The following is a 9501-nucleotide window of genomic DNA, read 5'->3' on the forward strand; positions in this document are numbered from 1 at the left end:
AAAACCACAACTGGGATTTTCTAAACAACATTCATTTCCCCTGTTGCGTTATTTAAATATTTAAATGAAACACGTGTGTGTGTGTGAAATGTAATAACTTCAACCTACTAACTTCGAGGAGGTCATTTTTGCTTTTGTACATACCTTTAAAAAAAAACAACAACAACAACAACAACATTTGTTATTTGGATATACTGTACCTGGTCAATTTAACTATTGACTTAGGAGTTTCCCCCCCCAGTCATTACTAAGGTTACAAATACCTCAGATTGTTTTATGACATGGTGTATCTCAGGGCTGTGGTCAGGGTTAAGGTAAATGACGGCGAAGGTCAACCTTCAGGTTCAGCAGAGTTATGACTTGTAGTTTCAGTTAGAGTTATGTAACCCTAGTCAGTGGGACCTGATTTACAGAAAATACCCCAGCAGGCTGGCAATTGGTAAAACTTTCTGTCTATTTGACTTATTTTGGTGTGGTAACTCAAAACAAACAAAAAATAAAAAAAAACATGTTGGTCTGTTTAATTCACTTTATCAGAGAGGACTTTGGTATTTCTTCTAGAATCACAGGGATATACATTTCCTCCAAATTTAAATTATTTCTGGGCTGCTTTTTATTTGAGAGCGCCCTGTCAGCATACTGGTGACATAAGTGGGGGCTGAACCCTCTGTGAACCTGTCTGAAAACTCAGAGTGAGGTTGAACCCATGCCAGATGTCTGAAGATGGGTGACCTGATAATGCCTGCCAGTCAGGTGTGTCTGCAGAACTGAATGGAAAAGAAAAGATGGACCCATCAGACCCTTAAACTACTGGAAAGAATGTGAGACCTCCCTCCTATCGCCCCCTGCAAATCATGCCACGCTGTGGGTGAACTTCAATTTTGTCTGGCCGCACTACCAGACTGATATCTCTGCTGAGAGATATAAACGTAGCAGAGTCCATGTTTTGGATGAATGAATGAATGAATGAAAGGCTTTGTCCCAAGTTTCAGCTCCAGTGAAAATACATCATTATCTTTGCTAGATGTGCATGCCTCTCTGCAGGAGCAAGAAATATAAGCCAGCAATATCATTTAGACAGGCTGTTGAGGTTGACAGGGGGTCACTAGGGGTTTGTTTTGTTGTGTTGTATAGTAAGAAGAATAAGAATAAGCATCTCTTTGTAGAATGCAGTTCTCTCTGTCTGTGTCACTGTGTCATGTTGGATCTATACCTGTGGACGCTCATGCGATAACCACAATAACCAACGCCTTGCAAAGCTATGCTCTCGCAAGATAATCCAATTAGCCAGGCTGCAAAGCCAGGTAGGGCTGAAGTTGACAAAATTGCATTTCACCATATTGACTGCAACGTGTTGTGGTGAAGTTATACCTTGTATAAGTTTTGGTGGAGTTATTTTTTAAATTCTCTCCACCGTGGAGCACATCCAAAATTAGCATATAACTTTGTCATACAGTTGTGTTTGTATTACAACGGCCACTGCACTCATACATTCTTTTTACGCTAATAAAATTGTCAGGTATTTACAATTCAGTAGCTCCACAATGTGAGTACTAAATCAAAGCCCTGAAGAAATGGTTTGCCAACGCCAATGTTATTGTTTGCAGACAGTCTCTGGGTCTATCAAAATTTCAGACCGTATTTGGATGGTAAACACATGCCACCTGTTTCTACATCATAAGCTATTTTTGAGTGGGATCCCAGTTGGCAGTGGGAGGGGCATAAGGAATGCACGGGGAGTTTGGAGAAACGCCGCTGGTCTACTAAAAAGATGTGATCAAAGTAGCTTTGGATGCTTAGTCATTCAGTAAGCAATCGCATACCATAGTCCATCTTCCTGTTGCAGTCCATATATTTCACATGTCTAATCAGGCTGACTTACTGTGCCAAAGTGTTTAGACAGCCTCTGACCAAGGCCACAGGTCCAAAGGCAGACAATGACAGTGAAGCAGTTTTTACACTGCAACTGCTTCTGGAATTTTGACCAGCTAATCTCACAGGGTACAAGTCAAGGCTTCACCATGAAATTCAGGTATCAGGAAAAGGGAGCCCTGTAAAAATAATGAAACACAATCTTGACGTGCTTGCAAGCATGAAGAGCAGCTTTGGATTGGAGCTGTTACAAATCGATCAGCAACTTTTAACACTTGAAATTTCAACAAATGTGCTGTATTGCAAGATTAACACAATAGTTGACTATAATTTATGCAATGATCATAGGTTCCACTGGATTTATCTCAAGTTATATTTTATATTTTATTTTTTGGCACACGCCTGTTTGGTAGCTGTTTGATCCTGTTACGAATAGAATTTTAAAATATATATTTTTTTTAAAGTCACACAATTGTAAGAAACTGGGTCAAATCTGATTAATCCTATTGTCAGAGCTCTGTAACACCTATGGCTTTTAATATGGAGCATTTATACCAGGGAAGACAAAAAACTTCAACAAGGTGTAAGCAATAAAATTTCCTTTAAAAAAGAAATTAAACTCATGTGACCTTTACAGGCCACACAATACCCTTCTGTGATTCCAGAAATACTTATTGTCATCAATGTGCGTGAGTGGAGATGAGTGAAGGTGGCTTGAGTCAGTCATTGTCATTTTGAACCTCTGTGATAAAGAGATCATAAATCAAATGATAAAACCGAATACAGGTTGTACACCAATATTAAATTTGTCCACACATCAAGTGTAATGGATAACAGGTTGATGATCTTTGATTAGATAATCACGTTAGTCTTTTGTATTATCTCTTCTAATCGCAATTTCGTGACCCTTGAAATGTATCTTCCCTTGATGTAACCTTCTCTTATTACACCTCTATGCCAGGGAGAACCCAACCACACTTGTAGGACAATAGTCTGAAAGCACAGGCCCGCCCTTTTGTCCTTTGAATCGCGCACATTCTTTTAATTTTCCCATCTGTGTTATGATTCTTGTTTATCCCTGTGGGACTTTTCCTCGTCTGGAAGAACGGGTCGAAGTAGACAGAGACAATTAGTCCGAATCACAACATCCACAAAACCACGTGTTTTTCTCTCCTTCTGACATTTATTCTGCTGCATACTTGAGAGTAACACCTGGCCGGACATCCTGCGCTCTCGCTGATGGAAAAGCTTCCCCAAAGGTGGTTGTTAAGCGTAATTACAGTCAGACTTCACAAAGCAGGGGAAACCAAAACAACTGATTGCACAAACAGAAGGAGGTTGACATGGTTGATTAGCAGCTTTTGGAGGCTGACAGTATTCCTAAATACTGTGAAAATATTCAGCTCAACTCTTTATTTATTTATTTTAAATCTGCCAGCCAAATGTGAGTTTAACTACTTGAATGCCTTTAAACTGTAATTAAATGGCTTTTAACCTGCAAGAGTTCCAGGTATATTTAGAACATTTCAAAACTATTATTGTTGTTTTTATAATTAAAACAAAGGGGATTCTTGCCAGGCCAAAATTGAACCATTTTATAATGTTATTACACAATACTGCCAGATCAAAAAAAAAGATACCATGAGGGCTGGCCTTGATGAAGGTGCTTATACAGTGTAGTGACAGGAGGCAAACAGCATTGAAACTCTTTCTTTGGGTCATGTCTTTGTGATAATAAAAACCTCTTGCAGCCCCTTTTCCAGGCCATATGGTTAATGATAATATGATGCTAATAAAGGGACTTCAGCTAGTGGAGATTAGCAAGGCTTCTCTTTACTTTCCTAGACCAGAAACCAGCTGAACCAGACCTGTGCACACAACAGTTTTGTTCTGTGGGTGTGTGCAGTACTTCCTGCACACATACTGTATTATTCTTGACAGTCCTATGTAGTAGGAGTACCGGTATATTTCAGTTTGGCATTTTACTATTTTATTGATGTCAGAGTTTTTATGAACAATATTGGTTTAAATAGAGTTAACTTAACTTAAATAGAGTTGAAAAAGGAACAAGGTTACTGAGCTTGCAGGTTCAGAGGTCACAGTACAAGGTAACATAAGAGGCTGAGGTGAAGCGGTTCCTTCTCACGTGTGAAATGTATTCACCTGCCTTGGCCGCGGAGGAATTTTGACCTTTCAGCCTCTTTAATTATCACTACCTTGGGCCAACTCTGGCTGATGTGTCGAGGGTCCAAAGTTTTACAGAACAAATATTCCCGACCTTCTACACAGAGTAAAAGGCAATACGGTTTGATCATTTCAGTGGAAAATATGAACAAGGGCAACATTTCCGCTCTTTAGGTAATTTTATGAAGCCATTACTTGCTTGGACCGTGAACAGAACACACACACAAAAGAGCCGAGAGGTGCCAGGTCTGCTTAGCACCGTGAGTGCCGGCAGAGGAAATGGGTGGATGTTTTGGAGGGGTTCGTGAGGACCGCCACACTTCCAAGCGTACCCCCAAAAGACACACACACACACACACACACACACACACACACACACACACACATGCATACATGCCTGCCGCTCCTTTTGCTCTCCCTCTCTGCTTCCTGAGCCCATACATGACTTTCACCCAGTCCCACTGCAAATCAATGGGCCCTTTCACCAATCACCCTTCATAATGACCCACTGTTTGAGCCCACAGATATTTGTGGAGGTGGAGAGAAGAGAGAGCTTCAGGCGGCAGCTTTTCTGCCCTGCATTATTAGAGAGAGCTGTGTTGATATGGGTGTACTTGGAGAAATAGTTTGATCAGAGCAGGCCAGGCTGAGTCGAGGGAGTACCTGAACATATCCTGAGGAAGGTAGAAGTACGGTAGTAGTAAGGTACTTCTGAGGCTCAGCATTAAAGCACAGGAGAATGTGCAAGCTAGTTCCGTGCTTAACCATACAGAACTTAAAGCTTATAGATACAATTTTTCTTTCATCCTTCAAGGTCAAAGAGAAAAGGAATGCAGCTACTCCTACATTGTTAGACGGCAGCATGTTCTTGATTTTAGAAGTGAACGACAGATTTTGTTGGTTTTTTTTTTTTTTTTTTACATTTTTGTTTTGACTTGGTAATACACACACAATTGTACGGACCACTTGAAAGTAGTTTGGTGGTTAAAAAGAAATCTGTTGTGTGGGTTGGCTGTGATGGCAACAAATACAGACTGACAACACCTCCCCAAAAAGTCAAACCAAAATATTGTGTTTGTTCTGCTCTATGTCGGTGGGCTACAAGGCCACAAGGGCCTCCTCCCCCCTGAGTGGGATCACATACAACATGTGCCAACTCTGAAGGGAAAGTCATAGACAGAAAGTCCTCAATGTGTAGACATCTTGCTAATAAACTTAATTTTTGTTTTTAAACCAAGGATAAGATGTTACAAATGGGAGTGACTTCAGAGTTAGACATTTGATATATGTCATACTGGGGTCACAGTAACGTCTGCTGACATCAAGACATTTGGCAGCAGGTGCTAGCTGTATGTGTGGCTATTAATGGCACCCTCCACAAGCAAGTTTCCGTAGTGTAGTGGTTATCACATCTGCCTAACACGCAGAAGGTCCCCGGTTCGAGACCGGGCGGAAACAGTGCATTTTATCAACTCTTTTTTTTTTTTTTCTAGAGTATTTGCAACAAGCACAATTAAGTTTTGGGTTGGATCAGCACCTTGTTCATGCAAACCAAAGAGAAAAACGCAGAAATTTCATATTGACATACGACCACAGTTTGGACTTTAACTCTACTGACGTCAATTTGGTGACTTTAGACGATGGAGTTAGATCAGGCTGTTTTAAGTAAAAACAAACTTGTGCATAAAAAATGACTTTTGCGTGTTGTGATAAACAGTTATGTAAATTGCAATCACCACGAGTGTTGAGTTTAGATTTCTATCTTTCCACAAAATGGAACAAACACAGCACTGTGCGCTGAAGATTATGGGAGTAAAAGGGAGCCTACCATAGTGTTAGTACACATGGCTGATTAGTTCACATTTTGCATAAACAGAAACAGACAAGTAGGAATTTACTCATCGTGCTAAAGATGTGTATGCTTGTTGGAGAAAAAAGGTGGGTCATTTCTTTTCCGAGGTTATTGTGTTATAGCCCAAGCACTCTATGGAAAATAAAAGCATGTCTTGCAAGCATTGTAATTGTTATGGGACCAAGCATAGCAAGTACTCACGCAGACTTAGAGCCAAAATGCTGTTTGCACACATAGAGCACACATTTGGCTTTAAGCTTAACGTAAGTCATGGAGTAAACAGTTATTGTGGAAGGAGGAAAAAATGAAACATCTAGCGGTTTATCCAAATAATACCGTCAAACAATTTTTCCTTCTTTTCCCAGTGCAGGCAGTGCGTGTTTGACTTGCTCGCGTACGTTTTGGCCCATTTCCTGAGGACTGTGTATACACACACACACACAAAACAAAAAAAAAACAAGGTGGGATTTGTCAGTGCATACTGACAAAGGCATGACCGGCGTTTGCCAGACAGAACCAAACGATGCCCTGCACAACGAGAGCCAGAGAGAGCCGGCTGAACTGGTAAAGTGTGTTTGGCGGAAGGAGCCAAAGAGGCGTCATCATCGCTGCGCTGCAACAAAACCCTCTTTCTTCTCCAGGGAAGGGGACGGAGATTAGTGCGCTAACATAGTCGTACAATGTGTTTATATAACCTTTCTGACCCTGCCGAATATGTGCTCTCTCTGTCTTTTGGCACGCAAACACACAGGGGTGCTTGTCTGCCGCGCTCGCCTCACGCTCATTGTGCGAGGCTCTCGAAACAGCTCGCATTCGTTTTGCACATTCGCTCGCGCGTGCGTTCGCGTGTTTCCTCTTCGGACGTGTTTTCACTATCTGAAATTGTCCAAGTCTGTCATCTGTCATGTATACAGAACACCACGGGCCGGCTTTGATGCAGCAGCTTTTCAAAGCTCCTCCTCTTGAGTTCTCCACTTGAGGTAGGGTCGCGGCAGCACATGCTTATTTAAGCTTTTTTTTTTTTTTTTTTTTTTTTTTTAATCTTATCCATGAAAATCTGCTGTATCTTGAGTAAATACGTTCCCCCGCCTTCCCTCTTATTCTCCTTCCTTCTACACACGATAAGTCACCGCAGCGCCTTGCGAAATGAAAACACCTCCCTTGTCCAAACCCTCACTGCAAACAAGGCTCGTGTCAGAGATGAATGTCGTATTTCAGCCTGTTTGTTTCGGGGGGGGGCGACTAAACATCTTGGTCACCATGCACACCGTGCACTCGCAACGCATATCCTCAAGCCCTCTGGGGCAACGCGCCGCCGGCCAATTGTTTTTCATCGGACGGCGCATCCACGATGTAATCTGCAACCTAAATATTTGCCGTGCAGTGTTACAACGACTGTAGAGCGGAGGCGCTGATTTCGTGTCGCCCGTCATCGTGGGCAAACTCGTGTTGAAAACACTGCCGTGCCTGGCTGGAGAATGAGGCATGGTGTTTGTTTTGCCTCTTCCCTTGAAAGCCACATTCGTTGCTCTGCTCAGTGTTCCGACACTAGATGGATGAGGAGAAAGAACATTAAAGAAACTGCAGTGACCGCAAATGAATTTCAACATCGCAACGGCCTCAGAGGGTTGAGTGAAATAAAACGTTGACTGAAACGTCTAGTTTTGCCTCCACATTTTAAAGAGAGGCTCACCTCCAAAAAGGCCGCTTCCTTCGCGGGCCTCTGAACTCACCATTACTCCACCGCAGTGAAAATTACAAGATCATCAATCACAGCTTAGCACCTCAAGAGTCCAAATAGTCTCCCTGGCAAATGTGAAGACATATGAAGCTCTCTGTTCCTTACCTGTTGCAGTTTTTCTCAGTAGAGAGAGGATTCAGGGGGATATTCATATGTTTTTATTGCAGGAAGGGATTATGGACGGCTTGTGTAAACAGGCCACACACAGACACATTCATAGATGATCAGAGAGGAATACTTGCTGTTCTGTTCAACCAAGGGACGAGACACCATGTACCACCGTACACCATACATTCGTGACTAACTAACTAGACATAAGTTATGAAATCTTGAATTTAAAAAAAGATAAAATAGATGTGACGAAACAAACTGAACTAGTGCTCTGTCCAGAAACTGGATATAACACTTTTTTTTTTTTTTTTTTGCCAGCTTTAGCTCATGGCTACTAGAGGCTGAGTCAGCCACAGGAAATTCTGCATGGTAAACAAAGTTAGTGCTAACTGCCTATTAACAATATTCATAGAGACCTGTTGCATCCCCTGACCTTCTGTGGGCTTACATTGGTCAGCTGGTATTACAGCAACAACTGAAACCATCTGTTTGCCCCCATAAATCAGAGCTCAGACTGAACAGCTGGACAATTTTAAAACCCACAATAAGAACATGCTGAATGTCTAAAATATGGTCCAGCTCAATTTAAATTAGACACAGGTTGTGTATTTTTGACAGTACCCTGTGAGGTCTGGCCCCATACGCTCCAGTTCAGAGCTGTGACCTTTTGACATGGATAATTCAAACTAGTTCTCCAAAGTTCTTGGATATAAAATATTTGAAAAAAAATGTTATTAGATATGAAAAAAAATCTGGGTAAGTCTTATTTTAAGGTTTCATCAGAGAGCAGTGAGGACTCCACATGACATTTCAAAAATACAGTGTACATACTTATAAATAGCTTGATTTGTTTCCTTTACAGTTGCTATCACAAGACCTTCTGTTGGTGCCGAGAGAAAGAAAGGCATTCAAATAAATGTGAAGATCAAGAGTAATGTGTATCTGTCGCAGCCCTCACACAGTAGGCTTGTTGTCACATGTGAATCACTGTTTACGAACCATTCCTCACTCCCACAGGGGCACTGTGACGCCTCTCCACTGTGAAATGTTTAAAGGACTGCTGTGTTGCCGAACCCTAAGCTCACAATAAAAGGGGTTTATCTCGATCTCTCACTTGTTCCAGTGAGGGCAGCACAATATAGAAACACCCGAAATATAACAACTATATTGATCTTTTTTAATGATCCATCTGTACATCCATCCATCCATCCATCAGGAGTGGTATACTACTTTATAACCAGGAGGTTTTGTTTTAAAGTTTACTAATACCATCAGAATTTGCATTGTGCAACATCCACCTTTTACACATTTAGATTTGTGACACTGAGGAGGAGACAGGAGGCCGAGCTAGAGGTAGCAGAGATGAAAAGGTTGAGTTTCTCTTTTGGAGTGACCTGGATGGACAGGGTCAGAAATCAGGACCTCGGCGGGATGGCACATGTTAGATGTTTAGGAGATAGAGCCAGAGAGGCCAGACTGAGATGGGTTTGAGATGTCCTATGAATATATCAGCAGAAGGAATCTGAGGCTGGAACTAGTGGACAGAAGATCCAGAGGGAGAGCAATGAGGAGATACATAGATGTAGCAAAGAAGGACATGAAGGCAGGTGGCGTAAGAGAAGAGGACAGAGAGGATGCGGTGAGATTGATGCAGATATTTGGCTCTGCTAACGACTGAAGGTGACAGCGCAGAAGAGAAAAGGATGCTGCTATTACGTAACTGTTGTCATGTGATATACTT

The 9501-nt window shown here is 41.8% G+C and overlaps 1 non-coding gene across 1 annotated transcript; it reads left to right on the forward strand.

The window, feature by feature from the left end:
* Nucleotides 1–5441: 5441 nt before the first annotated feature.
* Nucleotides 5442–5514, forward strand: trnav-aac (transfer RNA valine (anticodon AAC)). Its single transcript has one exon. It is a non-coding gene; the product is annotated as a tRNA-Val (tRNA).
* The last annotated feature ends 3987 nt before the right edge of the window (nucleotides 5515–9501 follow it).

The sequence above is a fragment of the Nelusetta ayraudi genome, unplaced genomic scaffold (genome assembly GCF_046127955.1).
Source record: "Nelusetta ayraudi isolate G7.1 ecotype Tasmania unplaced genomic scaffold, CSIRO-AGI_Nayr_v1 ptg000136l, whole genome shotgun sequence".
In the NCBI taxonomy this organism is placed as follows: Eukaryota; Metazoa; Chordata; class Actinopteri; order Tetraodontiformes; family Monacanthidae; genus Nelusetta; species Nelusetta ayraudi.